Here is a 24008-nt window from a genome sequence, read left to right as displayed (position 1 = left end):
GAGCTAAGGCAGGCAGGAGACCATCTGCCTTTCAATAGGACTAACAGACACCTACAAAGTAAAAAACACATACTTTTATCTTTACATGAAAGGCTTAATTTTATGTAGGAGATAGAGGCCCAGCTCAGGAAATCGCGTAAGACCCAGACCCACCATGCTGGCGGGACCCCAGACCTGCCCTGCACAAGCTGTGGGCCCTGCCTTCGCTGTGTCAGCCCCGCTGGCCCCACGCAAGCCCCACCAGCCCCACGCGAGCTGCGAATCCCAGCCCGAGATTGGTGCTCCATGCTTTACGGCGTCACGACCACAGGCCTTTTATGATATAGATATTCTTAATAAAATCGTTGAGTAGATAATAAGTTAATAGTAACTGCATTTACATATAAAAAAAACAAAAGACAACAACACTTAAAACTGTTGCCACAATCTCAAATGAATGTGTTCAGTCTTAGTTTTCAATCACTTCCCATTTAGTTGAACTTTTTGTTACTTAGTATAATTTATAACTTATTTAGAAATTGTCATTTATTAATATACTGTTGCAGACATGGCTTATTGTTCACTACTTCAAAAACTGCTCTATTTGCCCTAACTGGTTTGGCTCAGTGGATAGAGCATCGGCCTGCGGATTGAAGGGTCTCAGGTTCAATTCCGGTCAAGGGCATGTACTTTGGTTTTGGGCACATCCCCAGTGGGGGGTGTGCAGGAGGCAGCTGATCAATGTTTCTCTCTCATCGATGTTTCTGACTCTCTATCCTTCTCCCTTCCTCTCTGTAAAAAATCAATAAAATATATTAAAAAAAACTGTTCTATTTATCTCATATCCTCAAATGATTTTAGTCAATCTTTGATGCATAGCCCTGATTTTGCAAGAAGTCTGAAAATTTTTTAAAAAATGTTTCAAGAACTAAAACTTTTTTTTCAGATAATTTTATAGATAGTATTTTCCCAGTTGGATCACTTATTGACACAAAGTGCCAGGGACTTTGTGAGGTGTTTATAAAATTTAATTAATTTAATTCTCATAATCATCCTGTGAGGTGATATAAATATATTCATTTTACAAATGAATGCAAAGTTTTTTTTAAAAAAAGAAACATTTACTTAAGATCATATAATGGTATTTGTTTATATGTGTCTGACTCCAAAGTTCATACTCATAAGCATCAAGTTATAATACCTAACAAACTAATGTATCAATGTTTTTAGTTTCAGAAAGAGGTTCACTTTTTCTCTCCTTTGATTTGGTTGCACAATCCTCTGAACCCATTCATTATCTGCTCATATTAAATAGGTGATGGCATATTCACTTTCTAATATATATATATGTGTGTGTGTGTGTGTGTGTGTGTGTGTATAATGTTTGTGTGTGTGTATAATATAATATATATATTAGAGGCCTGGTGCATGAATTCGTGCATGGGTGGGGTCCGGTCAGCCTGGCCAGGGGGAGGGGACATGGGCAGTTGGCTGGCCTGCCTGCTGGTCGAACTCCTGGTTGAGGGGACAATTTGCATATTAGCCTTTTATTATATAGGATATACACTGAGTGGCCAGATAATTATGCGTTCAGAGATCATAATAATCTGGCCACTCAGTGTGTGTGTGTGTGTGTGTGTGTGTGTGTGTGTGTATGTTTGTTTTGAAGCAGAATATACTAGTAGAGAAGCCAATAATTTAGTTTAACTGGAAAGTATAATGTACAATTTAGTAAAGGAAAATGCTATATTGAAATTATGATTGGTTATTCTATAGTTACAGTTTAAGCAGCTTTCTCCTAAACCAGTGTAGTGATTAACTCTTGACACCTCATCCTATGATCAAGACATAACATAATTCAGACAGTCTTCATGGAAAAGACTCATTCAACAAAGCTGATTATACATTCCATAAAGTAAATGACATTCTCTCATTGAGTGGGCAGAGTCTGTTTTCAAATGGGGGAAGGTAGAGCTCCGGCTGACAGTACCACAGCAGGCCCAGTAGGGAGCCCTCCTTTGGACTCCTCTTTAGCACATTCCCATAGCCGAAGCACCTCAGGTCCAGCCATGCTCGGGAGAACTGCTTGGTCCTCCATCTCCTCAGCCTGGCCACCTGCTATGGCTTTGAGTCCTTCTGCAGATTTCTCTAAATGACCCACCATCAGCCCCTGAGACTCTCAAGCTCCAAGGTCCTGAACACCCAAGGCCTCTTGTCCAAGACTGACAGGAAATGGTTTCCCCAAAAGGGGCTTCTCTGAAGTTTGAAAAAGTGAAATTTACTTGCCTTGTGCTACAGATATAAAACTTAAAGATTTGTCCTTGGAAAACCACTAACTTGCAATTTCAGGGTTCTGACAGAGGATTGGAATTATTATAAGTACAGTACTTCTACTACTACATTTAAAAATGCCAGTTAGGTTTTATATGATGTAGAATTCTATAACGCCTACTTCATAATAATGACAGGTGATGCCTGAATGAAATTGGCAACTGTCTTCCAGGAAGTCCTAGGATTTACAAGATGCTTCAGGCGTTACAGTCACAATAAGCCTTTGTGGGCAGGGATAAGAAATGCCACAAACTAAACACAAGGAAGGATGGTGAATTCATAATGCATGAATGAGGGACAGGGATCCCATGATCCTCCTCTTCCAGTTCTAGAGCCTGGGAAGATCTATCCTCATCTCTCTGGACTGAACTCTTGAAAGTTTCCAGAATGATGGAGGCAACAGCAGGGATGGGGCGGGGGATGGGGGTCCCATGTCCCATGAACTAGAGGGAGGCAGTTCCTGAGCTGCTTCTGAGACTCCTTTAAGTTTCCAGGAAATGCAGGGGTAGCTCCAGATATTCTCCTTCCCTGGCCCAAATCTGGGCAGCACAATCTAGAATAGGTTCTGAGTGTCCTCAGTGGGGAATGTTGGGATTTGGCTGAAATGGCAAGTTGCATTCATGGTGCTTGGCAATGACGTCAGGGTTGATTACAATGCTGCATATTTTCTTTTTCTTTGTGGTAGGGTGCTAAAATTATGGGTTCATTAACTATTTAACAGATGAATAATTCAGTGGAGGCAGCTAGGAGGCTGAACAGTATCACTCTTCAGTAGATCACTCACCAGCACGACGGCCACAATGCCCAGGAGAGCGAGAAGCAGGAGAATGAATTTTCCTTTGTTGAATCGTTTCAAAAGGAAGAATTTTGCCCAGTCCACCTTTGACTGGCTCTTGGGAGGATGTCTGAGTTTGTTAACACCTTCTCTCTTTAAACTTTTCAATAAACAGGGATGTTGATGAGAAAAAGTATAGAAACTATGTTTTCCGTGAGAAGCTCCCATCCCACTCGAACCCACTGGCTTCATCCAAGCTCCCAGAAAGTACCAAAGACCAGGATGTCAGGGTGACACTGCTAGGGGGTGACAGACAAGTGTAAGTCTCTGCCCTCTCAAAATCCAAGCTCTGGGACAGTTTTCACTTCTCAAATCTACTGTGTGTGCTGGACAGACACGGGTATGGTACCGTGACGCACCTGGGGCCAGGAGGCAGTTCACTATTCACTAGATGGCAGCTGAACTGCAGGGAAATCCAGGCCTCCAAAGGGTAGAGACTGAGCACGAAGTGCATGATCTCATTGATCTCATCGTTGACCATGACACCCCTGCTGGATATGTAATCATCCGCCTGATGAGGTAACTGTTATGAGAAAGCACATAGAAAGTCAATGGCTTTTTGCATTCATTTATGAATGTTATGGCTTCATCTGCATTCTTCACAGGCACTATTGGAAGAATTGGTCCAAAAATTTCTTCTTGCATCACCTTGGTTTCAAGGATCAACGTCAGTAAGTATTGTTGGGGCTATATAGCGGGTGGCTTCATCAGTCTCCCCACCAAAAGCTATCTTCTGACTTTCAAGCAAACTTAGGAGCCTCTTAAAATGACGAAGATCGACGATTTTTTCATAATCAGGAGATTCTTTTATATTTCCTCCATAAAATTCCTTCACAGTTTCCTTAATATTTTGTACAATTTTACTCTGGAGAGATGGTTCACAGACAATGTAGTTGGGAGCAATGCAGGTTTGACTGCAGTTCATGTACTTCCCCCAGGGCCCAGGCTATGCGTCTGCAGACGATGTCCAGGTCACAATCTTTGTCGATGTAGCACAGACTCTTCCCTCCCAGTTCAAGAATCACAGTGGTCAGATGCTTGGCAGCAGCTGCCATGACAATTTTTCCAACCGCAGTGCTTCCAATACAGAGAATGTGGTCAAATCGCTGCTTCAGGAGCTCGGTGGTTTCCTCAACACCACCATTAACCACAACATACAGGTCCTGGTCTAAATACTGGGGGAGGAGCTGAGCCAAGATGTTGGCTGTATTTGCACTTAGTTCGTAAAGCTTGGTAATCACAGCATTCCTGCAGCAGTGACTCCTATTAGTGGCTACATGGTGAGAACAAAGGGGTAGTTCCAAGTTCCTATAATCAGTCGACCCCCAGGGACGCTAGTTGAACTAGGCCTCATCCATCATGGTGAGCAGGTTCTTCTTGGCTGGTTTAGCAGTAATCCATTCAGGAGATCAACTTCCCATGAATGATAATGACTTCCTGACTGTATGCATTAAGTTCACTCTTGCTTGGGACCGAGGCGATGGCCACCTGGATGGCCTTCTCGCGCTCCTGCACCATCCTTGAGCTGCTGCAGCCGAAACCTCAGGACCCTCTGGAGCAGGCACTCCCTGGCTCCCTGCACACTACTCAACGCGTCCTCCACACCCACCCAGCCCGACTGCCAACTTTTGTTTTTTAAACATCAGTATTGGCACTTCTGCTTCATCTGGATCCATAAATATAGCTTAGTGATTTCTGCTTTTCTGTCCTGTAAACTTTACTTCTAAGCAGAATACAGCAGTCCCCATTATCTATGGCTTAGCTTTCCATGGTTTCAATTACTAACAAACAAATGTAGTCTGAAGATAGTAAATAAAAAATTCCAGAAATAAACAATTCATAAGTTTTACTTATTTTTTTTAATTTCTTTATTGATTGAAGTATCACATATTTGTCCTCATCCCCCTATTCCCATCCCAAACCCCTCCCCACGCATGCCCTTACCCCCCTGTTGTCCGTGACCGCTGGTTGGGCTTATATGCATGCATACAAGTCCTTTGGTTGATCTCTCCCCCTTACCCCCACCCTCCTCTACCTTCCCTCTGAGGTTTGACAGTCTGATCGATGCTTCCCTGTCTCCGGGTCTGTTTTTGTTCATCAGTTTATGTTGTTCATTATTTCCCCTAGATGAGTGAGATCATGTGATACTAGAAATACACTTATAAGAACCGAAAATGAGACAAGCAATAATGGTTATGCTGAGAGGCAAATGAATCAGTCTGTAGTGAGTTTCTTTCTGGGCCAACAGTTCTTATGAGTCCCAATTTCAATGTCAAACAGTTCCTTATGTGTACATGTCAGCAATGATATTTCAGTTCTGAATGGTGGACAAATGGTGGTAATGCAGGTCCGATCCACTCTGGTTTGGTCCTGGGCAACCTGCCACGATGCACAGCTGCTGACTGCTAGTATGGCAAGGCGTCATCAGCGTCTTCCATCTCTGGACTGTTTCTCTTCTGTCTTCATGGCTGGAGCAGTCCTGTCAATTCCTCTCTGTTGCGGGAATCCACATGGTCTTGGAGTTGTTTTCTGAAAATATACAAACATATTCTCGACCAAAAATTAATAAAGGAATCCTTTATATAAATTTGACTTGGGATCCTTTTTCATTTTTTGCCTAAACGATTTCCTTTGGCTTGTTTTGACACCATGTGTGTTTTTCATGGGTGTCTTGCTATTAGCATTTCAAATGAAAGTTAATTTTCTAAAGTAAAAATTTTCTAGATGTAATTTACTTACAGGATATTTTTCCTTACATGATATTCTTGTACTATCCCCCCTTTTTTGATTTAAATATTAGGGGGCTTTTGGAAATTTTATAATGTAGTCTTGATAGCTTTTAAATTTTAACTTTTTGCACTAAAATATGACTGCTTAAGGTTCATTACATGTTACACAATTTTACCATGAGATGAACTACCAATAAAAATTTTAGTTAACACTTTAGGAACAGCTTTTTTTCCAGTACCATTAATTTTTTCTAGAATATTTGCTTATTTCAATTAGCCAATTTAAATTAGTCTGAGAACGTAACTACTATTTTACTGTCAAATTTAATACTTTAACAGCATATTAATACTTTAATCTTATTTTACCCTGTAAATATTAGTGGAAAGGATTATTTGCCTTCTTGAGTAGGCCCTGAGCATTCCTGGTGCTAGGCTGGATTTAGATGTCAAAAACCCACTTTCCCACACCATGGGTACAAGACAACTCAAACAAGTCTTGTTGCAGTGAGAGGGCAGCTGCTGTCGGCCAAGTCTCTGTCTGTTGCCTGGGTCCCGATTTGAGCTGAGCATGGGAAGCGAAGCAGCCATGGGGGCAGGAGCCCTCCCTCAGAAGGGGTGAGGGTTCAGCCCCTGCAAAGTTGGGGGGGGTGAGGGTCTGTGCCACACCTCTGTTGACCCCCTAGTAGCATAAGTTTCAAATTGTGTGCCATTGCCCAGCTGGCATGGCTCAGTGGTTAAGCCTGGAACTATGAACCAGGAGGTCATGGTTGGGTTCCTGGTCAGGGCACCTGCCTGGGTTGTGGGCTCCATTCCAGGGTGGGGTGTGCAGGAGGCAGCCGATCAATGATTCTCTCTCATCATTGATGTTTCTATCTCTCTCCCTCTCCCTTTCTCTCTCTGAAATCAATAAAAAGTATAAGTGCCATTCTGAGCAGTGTGATGTCCCACTCTGGATGGAAATCACCTCTTTGTCCACTGTATCCAAGCTGTGCATACGACCCACCCATTAGTCACTTAGTATCTATCTTGGTTATCAGATCGATTGTGGTATGTCAATCGATCCTGATCCTGATTTTACTTAATAATGGCCCCAAAGCCATTCTCATATACTTTTAACGGTATCTTGTTGAATTGTTCTACTTTACTCTTGTTGTTTTTAATATCTTACAGTGCCTGATTTATAAATTAAACTTTTCATAGGTATTTATGTGTAGAAAAAAATAGTATATATAGTTTTGAGAGTATCCCAAAGTTTCAGTCATCCACTGGGGGTCTTGGAATGAATATCCTGTAGATAAGAGGGACTTGTGTAAGGGTTTTCATGCTAACTATTGTATTATTGTCCAAATCTCTCTCCATCTCACAACACACATTAAAAGAATGAATTCTTACCATTTGCAACAGCATGGATGGAACTAGACAGCCTTATGCTAAGTGAAATAAGCCAGTCAGAGAAAGATAAATATCACATGATCTCACTCATTTGTGGAATATAATTAACAACATAAACGGATGAACAAAAACAGATCCAGAGACAGAGAAGCATCGATCAGATCGTCAAACCTCAGAGGGAAGGTAGGGGAGGGTGGGGGAAAGGGGGAGAGATCAACCAAAGGACTTGTATGCATGCATATAAGCCTAACCAATGGACACAGACACCAGGGGTTGAGGGCATGAGTGGGGGGGAGGGGGGCAATGGGGGGATAAGGACACATATGTAATACCTTAATCAATAAAGAAAAAAAGATTCTATGTGAAAAATATAAGGGAATAGGGTGCTTCTCTCCCTTTTCCATTATAAGTCTCAGAAAGCTTTTTAAAACATCAGTATGATCTAAAATAAACTTATTTTATTTCCATTCTTACTTAGCATTGTTTAAAACATGCAATATGATCATTACCCTTTCCCTCTTTTTAGGGAGTATTTATTAAAATTCTTGCTTTAGGTAAAACATTCCTTTTATTATCACTTCCAAATAGGTGTTTATCTGCTTAGGTACTTTAGAGAGAAAACTGTTCAGGCATATTTCAAATGGGCAAATGCATATTTAGTGGATTTTTGCCCCTCTTACCTCAAATGATTTAATCTGCTGAAACATTCATAAATCATATATCTATTGCATTATAAAGGAGCTTAATACCTTTATATGTTTTATGGCTATGGGTATAAAAATTATAATTGTGAACATTAGCATTTCATTTTCACAAAGCAGCTGCCAGTTTATGATCCCTTAGGATTGTATTAAATTTGTGAGTTGAGTTGAAAGTCATCATGCTTACTCAGATCTATTCCCTGTCATCATACATTTAGAAATATTATTTTTAAAATGATACCTTCAGTGGCAAAGGTATTTAGGAACTAATCTCTAGCATTTTCTAAGGTACTGTCCCCACATCATATTTTGTCTCCTTTTTAAATTTATTTTATTCCATAATTCCTCTTGTGGCCAGACTATGTTTTCTGCACTGCATTATTTATATCTGCTCCTTGTGTTACATTTGATTTTTAAATAAATTATAATCAAGAATCCTAACACTTTATTTTGTGATGATTTTTACCAAGACTACTTAGGGCTCAAGGACAAAAGACAGAGAAATGGCTTCTACAATAATTTGTTTTCTCCTCCTCTACAGCAGCCCCCACCTCCTTGCCAAACACTTCTGTTTGTGCAAAGAAAGACAATAATAAAGTTCAAAAAGAGAAAATAACCGTCTAAACATTTTATTAGTTTTCTTCCCTTCCCCTTCTCCAGACAAGCTGATGGAGAAAGTCAGAGCCATTGTCTGGAGCTCCTGAGTGGTCACAGAATTCCACATTGGAAGTGGTCAGCAAAGCTGACGGGCGGGCCGGGGGGCTGGCTTGCTTCAGCTCATGTGGTCCAACCTATGAAGTAGAAGTCAGGAGCTTAAAATGTTGGGCCAATTGTGTCAACACATGCCCAGTGTGCATGCAGGGAGAGTGGTCCTGTACCCCTTCTTCTGTGTATGAGTCACTTCCATCCTCTTTTATGTAGGATACAGGGTAGGGCAAAAGTAGGTTTATAGTTGTTTGTATGGAAAATAATGCAATAATTAATAAATAATAATATAAGAATAAATTCTGTGTTTTGTGGACTTACAACTATATACCTACCTTTGCCCCACCATGTATGTATGCCTACCATTTGTTTTTAAATTTATTATTATAGATAATTATCTCTCTATATAAAATCAAAGTTCCACATGAACCAATACTATTTATACCTATCCAGTCTATCTATCTATCTTTCTATCTATTATCATTTATCTATCATCATCTATCTATGCACACATACACATACACAGCTATGTGTACATATATAAGTTTCTATGTATAAAATCAAAAAAGCTGCACCGAAGTCATTTTTATGAAATTTTTGGTTCTTGGGCTAGTTGGAATCAAAATTGGTGCCAATTTTTTCCCATCAAAAATTGCTGCAATAAAAATCCAGGTTCCTGGATAGGTTTCAATGACCCCAAATTGGAAACAGTATTCCCACAGCACTTCTGAGCAGGAGGTAAAATCATAACAAAAACTGTTGCTTTTAGAGAAAGTCAAGAGGCCCAAGGAGCTGAGGATATTTTCTCAGTGCACCTGTCTTTCCCTGTCAAAGTGTTCTAAATCCTTGCTTTTCTAAAAAAGCTGTGCATATTACTGTGGAAATAAGTTTTTACTCAGATATTTTATTTATAATATATGCAAAAATTATTAACAATATATTTTTCTTTTTCAATTTTCTGTTTTCACATAGTGATGACATATAAATTAGACAATGAAATCCTAAGTTCAGAACCAGACTGACATTTCTATAAAAAGTAAACTTAAAGCAGAACAAAACTTCTAATATTTTCACTAAAGTATAGAGGAACACTATTTTAAAGGTATCATGAATGACAATGCTCTTCTTGTTTTTTAATTTAACCAAACTTCAAGCCAAGTGAATTTTTATTTATTATTTTTTAAATATATTTTTATTAATTTCAGATAGGAAGCGAGAGAAAAATAGAAACATCAGTGATGAGAGAGAATCATTGATTGGCTGCCTCCTGCATGCCTCACACAGGGGATCAAGCCCATAACCTGGGTAGGTGCCCTGACCGGAATCGAACTCTGACCTCCTGGTTCACAATTTGATGTTCAATCACTGAGCCGTGCTGGCTGGGCCCAAGTGAATTTTTACTTGGTCAAATAATCATAGAAGCTACAGGCTCTGAGTGCTGTAGAGCCATATAATGAGTGCCAACTGTCTTATAAAGTACTAGAGGCTCAGGGCGCAAAATTTGTGCATGGGTAGGGTCCCTAGGCCTGGCCGGTGATCAGGGCTGATCGGTGCTTTCCTGCTGCTGACCAGGGCCTCCCTTCCGGCTGCCACCTGGGGCCTCCCTTCCCTGGCTGCTGGCTGCCAGCTGCTTGCCAGGGCCTTTCTTCATTCTGTTCTGCCCCCTTGTGGTCAGCACACGTCATAGCAAACAATCAAATTCCTGGTCTTCTGGTTGAACTCCCAAGGGGACAATTTGCATATTAGGCATATATATATATATATATATATATATATATATATATATATATATATATATATATATATATATAATTCTATTTAATAATTGAATTACACAATACTTCATTTTCTGTAAGTAATCCTACTTTGAGGGTGGTCAAAGCCAAATGTAAGATCAAATGATATTATCTTTAAAATGCTTCGTTTTTATCAGGATTAAAGAAAAATTATAATTGGTGAAAACAAACATAAGTAGTGGACATCACATGGATGAATGACTGAATTTATGGATTACTATATTTTTGAGGCTGAAGTAGTAAAACTACCTCTCTGTCCATAACAAAGATTTCTTCTATTAACATGTTTTAGGACTATGTGACTTAAAGGTTCAAATGGCTAGGTGTTAAGTGATTTGTTTTATTTTCATGGGTATGAAGCAATTTTGACTGACAGTTCTAAGCATTTAAAAACTTGTAAGTATTTATTTGAAATCAGTATATTGGCTGCCAGTCTTCACAGCTGGCTCTGAAAATTTCAATAACTTGAGAGCAGAATTGCTAGGATTTTGAAATCACCAACCATGTGAATTACGTTATAGAGTAGGTCTTTGTTGGAATCATGAAGGATTCATGTGAAGATAATTGAGTTACTTCTGCTATTTTATCTCCAATGTTAATAAACGTATAATTTCTGCTTAGGTGAAAAGTGAAATAATAAAATTATAGGATTATAAATGACAGAGAAAACTTTTTGGTAGTTTTAAGTTATACCTATGCTATTTCACAGAATGTAAATTACATGATATTCCTTCAGAAATTGGTTATAGCATATTAAAGCCAAACATTGAACAATGCCTAAAATGTGTAGTGTTTACACAAACATTTTATCATATTATTTAATTCACTCTCAAAATGTATCTGTAAGGTTAGTGGCTATGGATTATTTTATCAATTGGATAATTTAAAGGACAAAATCTTATATGGAATTAATTTTATCTTTAAACATGTACCATCACTGTACAGACTAGTCTCAAGGGAATTTCCATAATTTCTCATGGCATAGACACTAAGCCTTCCCATTCATTTGACAACCTATTGAATGAATAATAGCAGTGAATGGATTTACCTGACCCCATCAGTAGGGGGTAGATGGAAGATCCAACACTGGACATAAAAAGGGTCACTGTTTAGAGAAAGCCTACCTTCCTTCCTCCCTAAAATACTGATATCCTTTATCCCCTCTCATCTCAAACATCAATACACAAAACTTTTACCATCAAAATAGATATGACTGACAAATTAAACTGTAGTTGAACTAATCCTGCAACTTGCTTTTGAGATACATATTTTAATAAAAATATTAAATGTTAAGAGTGACAGATGTCAATGTTGAAGGAAAATTCCACATTTTCTTCATGACAGACAATGCTTAATGCTAGATTCATAATGCTAGCTAAAGATGCTTAGCTGACTTTCTGGTATAAGCCATGTTTTAAAACCAAACACTATATGATGATTAACATTTTTAAAGTATTTTCTACCTGCTTTATTGGATGGGGGATCTCATTAGGAAAAAAATGAACTTCTTATGACTCATTAATTCAGTAGCACTACTATAAATCATAAACCTGTTATAAAGAAATAGCTTAATTCAGAAACATCGGGTCCAGCTGTTTAAACATCATGCAGCATATGGGGCTCAATAATTGGACTCAAATGCTATCTGCTAAATCACTAACACTGTGTTCAAGTGTTGTGTTTCTATAGGGAAGGACAAAGCATCTCTTGAATTGCTGCTAAACTGGATAATACGCTCTTAACTTCAAGTGAATAGCTACCAAATTAATGTCTACTTGTAGACTTCAGTGGGTTCCCTTTAAAGGAAAATCTAAAGTGTATTTATTTTTGGGATATTTCATTGTACCATTTATTTATGTGCTTTATTTGCCTTTGGATTTCAGCCTAACATTTGCTTCATTTTGTTTGTTTGCGTATTTGTTTAATACCCAGGATTTCTACTTTAAAACATTTTTCATGTAGAATACAATCTTGTCACTTTAGTAACTCCTGAGAATATCTGTGGTGAGAGTGGAATGAAAAGAAAAGTTTAGAAAAAGCAAAATATTTTTCAAATAACTATAATAAAAAAACAAGTCCCGCTAATAAGAGCTGATGTACTGTGACCCAACATTTAGGATGTGAGAAAGCTACCAACAGAGCCAGAAAGAAGTCTAGAGTCATACCCATGATGTTGGTAGCGAGTGATTTTCATTTGGCAGAACTTGTCCCAATATGATTATATTGGCTCCCTGCACATAGATCCACTACTACAACTCTACTTCAGAATTACCTGTTTCTGTCTTATTGTACTTGAATTCAGACTTCTGAGGCTCATTCCACACTTCCTCATATGGTCTAGAAAACTATATATTTTTCTAATTTGCCCAGGAAATTCTTACTTAGCCAGGTCAGTATAAGTATTTGAAAATCATCACAATGTGGTAGGTTGGGGTTGTGGGGGCGGAGATGCCATTGCTTGAGATTCTACACTACCACAAACATGCTAGGTAAGGAATTTACCCCTAGCAATTTATCTAGTCCTCAGAACTGGTGCTCAGTGAAATTAAATGGCACCCACAAGGTTATAGAATGCAGACAACCTGTAAGTGATGTGTTGGCCTATGCTATCGGATTCATTCCTGACATTCTGCCCTACTTTGAGTCATTAAGTGGAGAAGGACACTGCTCTGCAGACTTCACAGTCCAGGCTCCTGCAGGAAGGAGGGGCAAAGCCAGGTTTTTTTTTCTCTCACTTCTAATGCCTTGGGTAGCTTCTATGGGTGTGGTTACATCTGCATCACCTCCAAGCTCCAGCTTCTTCTAAGCTGGCCCAGATATTGATAGCAGACCCCAGCTACTAAACTCTGGGAAGCCTATCTCTTCCATTTGTTCATTTTAGAGGAGAGAGCAGTTTCTTATGCTATTAATCTGTAGGTTGACTCACTGTCTTCTGTTTGGTTTCTCAGTTTTTCTTCACCCATGTAACTAGTTCCCTGGGCTAAATTCCCTTCATTTTAAACACTTAGAGTAGTTTCTGTTTTCCTGGATGGATCCTGGCTGATGAAATCTCAAAACATCAACTTAAAGTTTCCACAGGGATGTGGTAAAACAGATGAGGTGTGCCAATCTTTCCCTCACTGTATATCAAATGTGACAATTTCAGACAGCCTAAGACAGTCTATAGAAAATTAACCATGAACCCATTGGTTACTACTGAAGGGAAATCATAGAAAAAGTACTAGAAAAATTGGTTGGAAACATAGAGATTATAGGCTCTATCAGAGAGTGGAAAATACACCAGGGAAACATTACTGAAACTAGAAATACATCCAATTTAAACATTGTCTGGCAAGCACACAATATCATTTTGCTGATTGAACAGGAAGGCAACAGCAAGAAGACTGAACAGAAAGGAAACAAGTGTCTTAATTGAAAATATTTGGCAAGAATAAAAAATCAGTTTTAGCATATGACTAGAGATGAACAAAGCCCTCAGGTGAGGACTCCATTTCCTATCACCTATTAAGTTCTCCACCATCCTCTCCTTCCTTCCCTTTGCAATAGTTGAGGTAATCCCCCTTTATTTCTCAGGCTCATGTCTCTACTTATTTTAGATTCTACTCCTTGCTTGGTAACCTTAAATTCCTTGCAAATTAAAAACAAATACATCCCTTTTCTTATCACCCCAACCTGGTCCTTCCAGGTTCAGTTATTGCCACGTCATTCCCCCCCAAGTCAAAGTTCCTGAAAGTCTTGTTTTGTTTTATTTTTCCTCTGATTTCTTTCTTTTTTTATTTTTCAATTATCTTTTATTGTTTATTGTATTTCAGATATCTCCCCCCCACACTTTCCCCTCTTCCTCCAAGCCCCTAACCACTCCCCAAGGTCTTCACTACTCTGTAGGGTAGTGAAAATCTTGTTTATAAGGACAATCTTCATCTTGTCCCCTCCTCTCACTTATTTACAACCTCCATAATCAGGCTTCTGCCCCATCATTACACTAAAACCATTCTTATTAAGGTGATCAGTGACCTCTATGTTACTAAATCCAGTAGACAGTCTCAGAACTTAATTTTCATGGCTCATCAACGGTTTTGACCCCTTTGTTGACTTTTGGCACACTCTCTTCTCTTAGCTTCTATGACACCATGGTTTTCTGCTTTCTGTCTTACTTCCCTGGCCACTTCTACCCAATTCCCACAGCAGGCTCATGCACTTAACTCAGCCCTTAAATGATGTGCTTCTTCCTCTGGGCTAAGCTTTCAAACCTTTTTCTCTTTTAACTGGGTCTTCTCTTCCTCAGGCATCTTAGACTTCTTTACTATCTGCATGTCTCTGTTTCCCAAATATCTAACTCCAATTCTGACTTTGCCTTTGAGCTCCAGAGTGGAGGTCACAATGGTATAGAAAATCCAACATTCTACTTCTCTCTTGCACTGGATAAAGTGTCTTTTCTAGTTCTCCAACCCAGTGAGTAGCACCTCCTCCTGTTCAGTTTCACATTCCAAAACCTTAACTCCCCCCTTTCCCTGATCTCACATAGCCAGTTCACTATGATGATGTTGATTTTATCTCTTATTTCTTTACAATGTATCTAAGGCTTCTCCTATATGTGTGTTCTACTGCAACCAAAGCTCTAATCTGTATAGTAGTCACCCACTTTATCAACCCAATAAATTCTCTTTCCTCTTCCCAGAGAGCAATGGGGAGAAACTAAAGTGGTTTACCTGGCCAAAAAGGTCCACATTGGGTGGTTCTCTCAAACTTAGTGATCCATGATTTTGTTCACATTTTCTGCCCTTTTGTCACTTTGCACACCCTCCATCCTTGATCAGTCCAGGTTCCTCTGCCACACCCCTCTGTGCATGCTCTTCTTTCTCTGTGGAGTGGTCCTTACCTCTTGCCTGTGTTAGCTCATGCTTTAATCTAACTCTAATATTACCACTTTGGGGAAACAGTCCTTTTTTTCCTTCTGCCCAGTCTAGCTATTTTCTCTTTTTAGTACGTCTCACTGAATTATATTAGTTTCCTTCAGAGCACTTATCTGTAATTATATATTTCTTATTGGAATTGTTTGTTAAATATATCTCTAACCCCCAAACTGTAAGTTTCTTAAGAGCAAATTGCTTAACTGGTTTTGTTCAACATCATATCACAATGCTTTCCAGAGCATCTAACACATAATAGGCTCAAAAAACACTTTTTCAATAAACAAATAAACATTAGAATTATAAGAAATCTTAGAGGCATATGATACAAATTTTTACACAAAGCTTGAATCTCAATGTCAATGCCATGAGGCTCAACACATACAGGATACCTGATCTATTCATTTTGGCAAAATCCTGTCATTAGACTGTGCACTTTCCAAGGAAATTTACCATATGTTTCTCTGCCCAAGCAAAGGGATGCACTGTGCTTCTTTTCACAGAACATCTGTGGAGGACAAATAGCTGCTGATTATTACTTTGTGAGTTGGAGATTGAAAATGTACATGATATATTTAATCTCATTTTCATACAATATTTATATCTTCTAAATATTTGGTAATTTCGCTTCTCTTCCCTTGATTTTTCAGTGGCAATATAAATAAAACAAAAGTCTGAATAGTAAATTTAAAGAAGTCATATAAAAAATAGCTGCCTGATATTTAAGCTGGAGTAGATTCCCTACCTCACTTTGAATAATTCAATGAAATTGTCAGTGAGACAAACCAGACTGGTAGAAATAGCACTAAGTTATAAGACAATGGAATTCCACCTCAGCCTGCCAGTAATTGTTGCGACCTCTGGCCTTAATTTCTTCATTTAAAAAATAAGCAGATTGTTTTTGTAATAAGGAAAAATTCTAAATCCAGATATCTATTATCAAGATGAATGGAGTTCCTGGACCCAATTGCAACTCCGGAGTGCATTTCTTCTCAGATCAGCAAACAAACAATTCCCAGACACCTGCAGGGGTGTCCGAGAATTCAACTCATTTCTGACATTATCTACCTGGACATTCCACAAGTTAAAGACTCAGTCCTACAAGACTGCCTCTCCTTTACCCCCACCACAGCCATACACACACACACACACACACACACACACACACACACACACACACACTCACACACTTTTCAGAAGCTAGCTGCAAGGCCACATTCTTACCTGTGCTTGTGACCAACTGGCTGTGGGTTAGAGTCTCCAAGGACCCCTTCCTTGGATTCTATTAATTTGCTAGAATGGCTCATAGAACTTAGGAAAGCTCATTTATTACAAAGAATATGAAGGATATGAATCAATAGCCAGATGAAGAGATACATATGGCAAAGCCCCAGTGAAGGAGCTTCTGTCCTCATGGAGCTTGGGGTTTGGCAAGATGGCATGTAGCTCCATTCTGGTTCCCCACTGTGGAAACTCTAAGAAAGGGCCAAGGGGTTGTCCTACTGGGTGTTTATGGAGGCTTCATTCCATAGTCATGACTGACTACATCATTGGCCATTGGCAATAGAACTCAACCTTCAGGCCCTCTTCCATCCCTGGAAAGTCCCAGACTTCTAATTACATGGTTGGTTCTCCTGGCAACCAACCCATACACTTGGGTGGGGTTTAAAAGTCACCTATATTAACATAAGGAAAGACACCTTGATCACTTTCAACACTAAGGAAATTTCAAGGTTTTAGGGAGATATGAGCCAGGAATTGTGGATATCTTATAAATCACAATATTGCATAGATAAATGAACAAGTAAATTATGGTATGTTCACAAAATGCTATATTATATAGCAAAGAAGATGAAGGAATTATAGCTTTAAAAATCCAACATGAATAATTCTAGCATTTACAATGCTAAACTAACAACACAAACTGCAATCTCATTTTTATATAAAAAATAAACTACATTATGTAAGGATGCATGTACAGAAAAACAAAAAAGAAATCAAGGAAATTGTTATGAAAAACATGATAAAATTAAGAAAGTTGTTTCTACTAGTGTGAAAACGGGTATTCATACAGAATGGAAACTGGGGGTTTTGTGGTCATAGACAAATGTTCCTTTTTTTGGTCTGAGAGATGGATACCTACATGTTCTCTTTATACTTATTATATTGTAGTAGAGGCCCAATGCACGAAATCTGTGCAAGGGCTTGGCCCTCGCAGCCATGGCAGCTTGCCTCAGCCCTTGCAGCCACGGCTTCCACCGGAAGGTTGTTCAGCTGTCCGGTCTAATTAACATATTATGCTTTTATTATTATAGGTTATATACTTTGTTCTGTGCATTCTCCTGTTTGCACACTTTGTTTATGATGAAATTATTTTTAAAGAAAAAATTCATATGAGTCTATGAATTGTTTGGTCATTATTATTTGCTATGGTCAGTTTTTACATAGCAAATCATACAATACAAGGAAAAGCCTGTGTGTATTATCTCTATAGACACATATAATAATCTTTATATCCTGTTATGGTAAATTTTACACAATGCAATATGTAAAGGATACATATTGCATTATATATTATAGAAGTGTACACTGGAAGCCTAGATAATCTTATTAAATAGTTTACCCCCTACATCTGGAGATTAATAAAAAGAGGCCCACTTAACTGAATTCAGTCAAAAGTCATAGTTTGACCCACAAGACAGTTAAAAAGTGTTTTACTTCTGAATTTGTGACATACATTCAAAGAATTGAGAACTTTCACATAAAAAAATCCAGATGGGTTTTGTGTTAAAAGTGTTTAGAAATGAGCCCAAACTGCAACCCTATTCTCAAATTATAAGAATCTGCTTCCTCTTCAGATGAGGCATGGGACCTTCTGCTCTCCTCAGCTCCAACCCTGCTGTCACACCTGTCCCTGAGAGTGGCCCTTTCCATTCAGTGTTGTGTCAGTTGGTATAGATATAATTTTGTTTGTTTGTTTGTTCTGTTTTGTTTGTTTTCTACACACAGGGTATTGATCCTTTGTTAACTGCCTTGGTACAATAGGCATTGTAGTTGAGATCACTACCCCCAAACTTCTGTTTGTGCCAGTTCTGTCCTTTGTATTAATTATGGCTTTTATTGCTCTGCCTTTGGAGAAAACCATCTATTTGTACATAAATCATTTCACCCAGAAAATGAGATTAGTGATTTTTGAACCAAAAAATAATCCATTTATTTTTCAATATGCTGTAAAAAAATAAGGGTATTAAAAATTTAAGCCTTCTTCAAAAAATATCTTAAAGTATTTTTTTATTGTGGCAGATGTTTCTTTCTGAAGAAATATATTTTTAAAGTATTCTCCAACACTACCTGATTTAGTAAGAAGCTTTTGTGTTCCCTGCAGAGAGCTGAGCTGAAGTCTTCTATTTAGTTCTTAATCTTTCAGCATTTATTCTCTTTCAAGGCTTTCCAATTTGCCAATTCATTGGATTTTGTTTATCACCTTTTCTACAAAAGCCCATTTGTTCATTGACAGTTGTGTTCTAAGTTAAATCAAAAGGCAGGCTGATTAATGAATATTCAAATTGGCCCCAAGAGCTCTTGTTAGCTTGATGGTTCTATCACATTAACCATATGTAAAATCTATTTTCCTGTTAAATGTGGCTGCTTTTGCTGTGTCAGAGATTATTTATGACTCTATCTTCTATTAGTCTTGATTAACAGGAAGTTTTTGATCAAGTAGGGCCTTCTTATCTCTGACTACTTATGCATCAAACATTATTTTGCTATGGATTTGACATATTGCTATTTATTTGTTTCATATTCCTTGTATAATTTAGTGAAAAATAAATGAAACCGAGTTTCACAAAGATCATATTTTGTAGGAGAGTGTTACTGCCACAACCTGCACAACTAGGGTTCAGGATCTGAATGAGGGGCTGATGCACAAAATGAAAATGCTATACAAGAAATATGAATTTAGAAGGCATTGGGGGCCAGGGGCATCGCTTTTGTGAAGAGCACACTGAAACTGGGTCCCATCTGCTTTTATTCACTTGAATACACATTTGCCCTTTAGCAATGCATACAGGCATATCAATAAAAGGTAAAGTTTGGTAAACAGTAAAAGGATTATCAGGTTAGGGCAGTGGTCGGCAAACTCATTAGTCAACAGAGCCAAATATCAACAGTACAACGATTGAAATTTCTTTTGAGAGCTGAAAACCGACTTCTGCGCATGGGCCATGAAGTTTCAATCGCACTGTACGTGTGCGTCCACACGTGGTATTTTGTGGAAGAGCCACACTCAAGGGCCAAAGAGCTGCATGTGGCTCATGAGCTGCAGTTTGCTGACCACTGGGTTAGGGAATTGCCTTGAGCCACCACTATCTCAACACAGCCCTACTAACACCCAAGGTCCATTGGCTTTCCATGTTCTTTGGTGTACTCTTATGACAGTATTGGGAAAGCTATGGCTTCCCACATGCTATAAAAGAACAATTCTGAATTCATAAAAGGCACTTTGATATCTAGTTATTGGCCAAAATAAACAGAATAGTCTTGTTCAATTTACAACAAATATAAAAAAATTAACAATTCTTATAGTGCTTTCTTGGTGCCTCTTCTATGTCCATTTACTATAAAAACAGAAGTTGATTTTATGCTGTTTGCATCAGGACATGAGAAAATTAAGATATGCTTTAATCTTACTGTAACATAGATTTTTATTTCAGCTTCATCTTGTTCCCTCACAATATTTGCCAGCCTTTTCACTGAGTTTCTGGTTAGTCTTCTCTCAACTTGGATGTCAAAGTAGAAGCTCAAACGTAATGTGTCTCAGTCACAATTTCTGATTTTTCCCTATTTCTGCTTCTATACTTGAACATCTCTTTACAGCATCATAATTTACAAAGCTGCTCAGACCAATGATTTGTTAAACAAATATTTGTTAGTTTCCTTTCTTTTTACTAGTTCATCAAAAAGTGCCTTTGGGCCCTAGCTGGTTTGGCTCAGTGGATAGAGTGTCAGCCTGTGGACTAAAGGATCCCAGGTTCGAATCCCATCAAGGACACATGCCCGGGGTTGTGGGCTTGATTCCCAGTAGGAGGCATGCAGGAGGCAGCCAACTGATGATTCTCTCTCATCATTGATGTTTCTATCTCTCTCTCCCTTTCCCTTCCCCTCTGAAATAAATAAAAAATATATTTTTTGAAAGTACCTTCTTAGGTATATATCTAACATTTTAACAGTTCTCTACAACTTTCCTGTTATGCTCTGAATGTTTGCTCTCCCCGCTAATACACACATTGAAGATTTAAACCCTAATGTGATGATATGTAGAGATGAGGCCTTTAGGAGGTCATTAGCATCAGATTAGGTCATTAAGGGGATCAAGGGGCTGCTAATGATGGGATTGGTAGCCTTGTAAGAAGGAGAGAGATCTCTTTCACCCTCTGCCACATGAGGACACAGAAAGAAGGAATTCAGCCTCCTGCAATCCAGGAAGAGAGCTCTCATTAGAACTTGACCATTATGGTACCCTGATCTCAAACTTCTAGTCAACAGAACTGTGAGGAAATACGTTTCTGTTTTTTATTTTTTTAATTCTTTTTTATTGTTTAAAATATTACATATGTCTCATCCCCCGCCCCTCATTGACCTCTCCCTGGCCACTCCACCCCCAGCACATGCCCTCACCCCTGTAGTATATGTTTCCATTGGTTATGCTTATATTCATGCATACAAATCCTTTGGTTGATTACTTACCACCACCCACCTCCACCACCTTCCCTCTGAGGTTGAGAGAAGAAGAGAAACATTTCTGTTTTGTTTTTTTAAACAAACCCAGTCTATGGTACTTTGTTATGGCAGCCCCAGTGGACTGAGATATTTTCCTGTAATACTCTAGTCCAATTCTCCACCATCTCTCACTTAGAACACTGCAGTAGCCTCCTAAATTACCTTCCTGCTTTGTTTTTACCTTTTTAAAGTCAATTTTTCAAGGATCAGTCAGAATGGTATTAAATGAAATGTAACACAGTTCATGCTCTTTCTCTGCTCAAAATGTTCCAATGGCTTCCCATTATGCTCAGCATGTAACCAAACACTCTTTCCTATAAGGGCTAAAGTTCTGGCTGTTGCCTAACTCTCTGACCTCATCTTCACACCCAGTAACCAAATATGCATGCACATACATCTTGCTTACCAACTTGTAGTCTCATTGGCTTTCTTTCTGTTCCTCTAAATCATTAACTGTATTTCTGCCTGAGGGCCTTGCACTTGCTGCTCCCTCTTTCTGTTAAACTACGTCTCCGGGATAGTCATGAGATCTGCTCTCTCATTTTATTCAAATAACTTATTTTGAGTTGCCTTTCTAGAATGCCTTACTTGACTTCGTTATTTAAAATGAATCCTTGCTGGGCCCACCCTCATTATTTCCATTCATTAACTTTGATTTATTTTCTTCAGATCATGTATTATTCCCTGACATTATAGTATAGTATATTTATTTATTCACTTTACTTCTTCCCCACTGTAACATAAGCCCCAAAAAGCATGAGACTTGGGTTCTTTGCTGAATGCTAGGGCCTATGACAGTTCCTGACTAACACAGAGAGGGTTCTTAAAATATATATATTTAATAAAATATTACATAAATCTTAGCAACATGAAAACTGATTATTTAAAAGTCCACAGTGTGAGCCATAACCTTACACAAAAATTAGATGGAAAATATAAATCCCTCCTTCAATAATGTATTTTAAAAATCTCGTTTGCTAATATACAGGATATTAAACATCAGGCATTTTAGCTATGGGCAATCTGAAATTTTGTTTTTCAAGAGAAAAATTGATTTAAAATCCATGTCATTTATTTCCCTTGTCTATTGTAAGAATAATAACAGCTGACACATAATGAAGACAACATTTTCTGGCACTATTTTAAATACTTTATATGTATTATATATTAAATTGGGCTATTGTACTATTTACCTGTACAATCTCATTTAATTCTCCTGAAAATGCTATAAGTCTTATGCTTATTACCATTTTTTATATGAAGAAACCAAGACATAGATATGTTAAATAATTTAACCCAGGACACAGAGAGGAATAAAATAAAACCTAAATATATGTAGTCTGACTCCCAAATCCATAAGGTTAACCACTATGTCTGCTTCCTCTATAACCAAAATAATCAGTCTTAATGGACTAGAATAATTTACCCAGAGCAGTTTAAGACCTATATCCCACTATCTTTCACTGGCTATTTACTACTGGAATTTTTATTAGTCTCATAACACTATCTTTCTGTTCTTAAATAGAATCAGATAAACATATTTCTACAATCTAAATTCAGTTTTTTTCAGTTATTTTAATGAAATTACAGGATTTACACAGTCAAAAGCTATATAATTATAAATCTTTTCCCAATTGATAATATAATGCACTGTTGGATTACTAAATAATAAAATTTTAAAGGGAAGACAGATACAGATAAAACATTAGACATTCATCTAGCAAACATGCCTTTAAACACTTATCTACCATGTCTTAGTCTCTGAAGATAAAATGATAAATTAAGTATAGTTTTTTTTTTCCATGAGTGAACTTACCATTTAGTAAAAATAACAGCCACATCAGTAGGTAAGTCCAATAAATTCAGTATAACTAGAAACCTAGTTGAAGACCCAGATCATGGAGCAAACTGTATATTATGCTTAAGACAAAGTTTGGCTTGTATTCTGGAAGCCAATATTGTCTAAAGTGGAGGGTATGAATGGGTGCTATTCCTGTTGAAAAGGGAAGAATTGACCTCACGGGTAAGTCAAGGATCATCAGGCCACTGGTTTCACAGCTTCAACTGCTGGAGCCTTGGGAGTGGTATCCCATTTAGCAGAGCCTGGAGCGTTGGAAATTAACTTCTGTTGTTTAAGCCAGTTTGTAGTGTTGTGTTATGGCTGCCTGAGCAGATGAATACAACCATGTAATTTGCAGCCCAGGTACATGGACATTATCTGAAATGCCTCATTAAGCCTGACATACCCATCTCCCTTTCTCAGGGGTCCTTTGTTACAACCAGTCATAGTAGGACATTAAGTTATTACCTTGGCCACAGCTAACTGAGGCAGGCATCTCCTATAGGTATTGCCTTGGCTAAAGATAGTTGCCTTGCTAAGGTCCCTTCCCAAGAGAGCCCCAATATAATGACTGATTTACTTGGTGGTATAGGGCCCAGCTCCCTTGCCTCAACTCAGGACAATTCTGAATGATCATCTGAGCTTAAGAACTCCCTATTGGTTTGCTGAGACCTCTGTTGCAACTGCATTGCAGCTTGACTTCTCCCTCTGCTTCCTCACCTCTCTCCTCACATTGATGATCCCTGATCTTGTACTAAGAAACCTACCGCATGCTATTCTCCATCCCAGAGTTTGTTTCCTGGGTAACACAAAATTCAATGCACCAGCACCCAAATCATTTCTCCAGATTCTGTTTTATGTGTGTGCATGGTTGGAGGAATCCAAACTGAGAAAATATTATAATTTTATTGTAATTTTTCTATTTGTATATATCTATATGTATAAAAGCCTAAGCGATCATTATGACTGGTTGACCACACTGATCACCAGGGGGCAGATGCGCAATGCA

General features: G+C 38.3%; 1 protein-coding gene and 1 pseudogene across 2 annotated transcripts in view; one reads left to right on the top strand and one right to left on the bottom strand.

The window, feature by feature from the left end:
- Positions 1 to 24008, top strand: part of GPC5 (glypican 5) — a 1409835-nt gene that overhangs the window by 567049 nt on the left and 818778 nt on the right. The window lies entirely within an intron of this gene.
- The window catches only part of LOC308243267 (aldehyde dehydrogenase family 3 member A2-like), a 28597-nt pseudogene continuing 7474 nt past the window's right edge, over positions 2886 to 24008 (bottom strand). The window contains exons 2-4 of the transcript in view: positions 3534 to 4770; positions 3095 to 3327; positions 2886 to 2999 (exon numbers count right to left, since the gene is read on the bottom strand). The product of the transcript in view is annotated as an aldehyde dehydrogenase family 3 member A2-like (transcript). The remainder of the gene's footprint in view (positions 3000 to 3094; positions 3328 to 3533; positions 4771 to 24008) is intronic.

This window comes from Plecotus auritus (assembly GCF_963455305.1).
Source record: "Plecotus auritus genome assembly, chromosome: 3".
In the NCBI taxonomy this organism is placed as follows: Eukaryota; Metazoa; Chordata; class Mammalia; order Chiroptera; family Vespertilionidae; genus Plecotus; species Plecotus auritus.
Note: the sequence above shows the minus strand (reverse complement) of the source record. Positions and strands in the feature narration are given on the sequence as shown.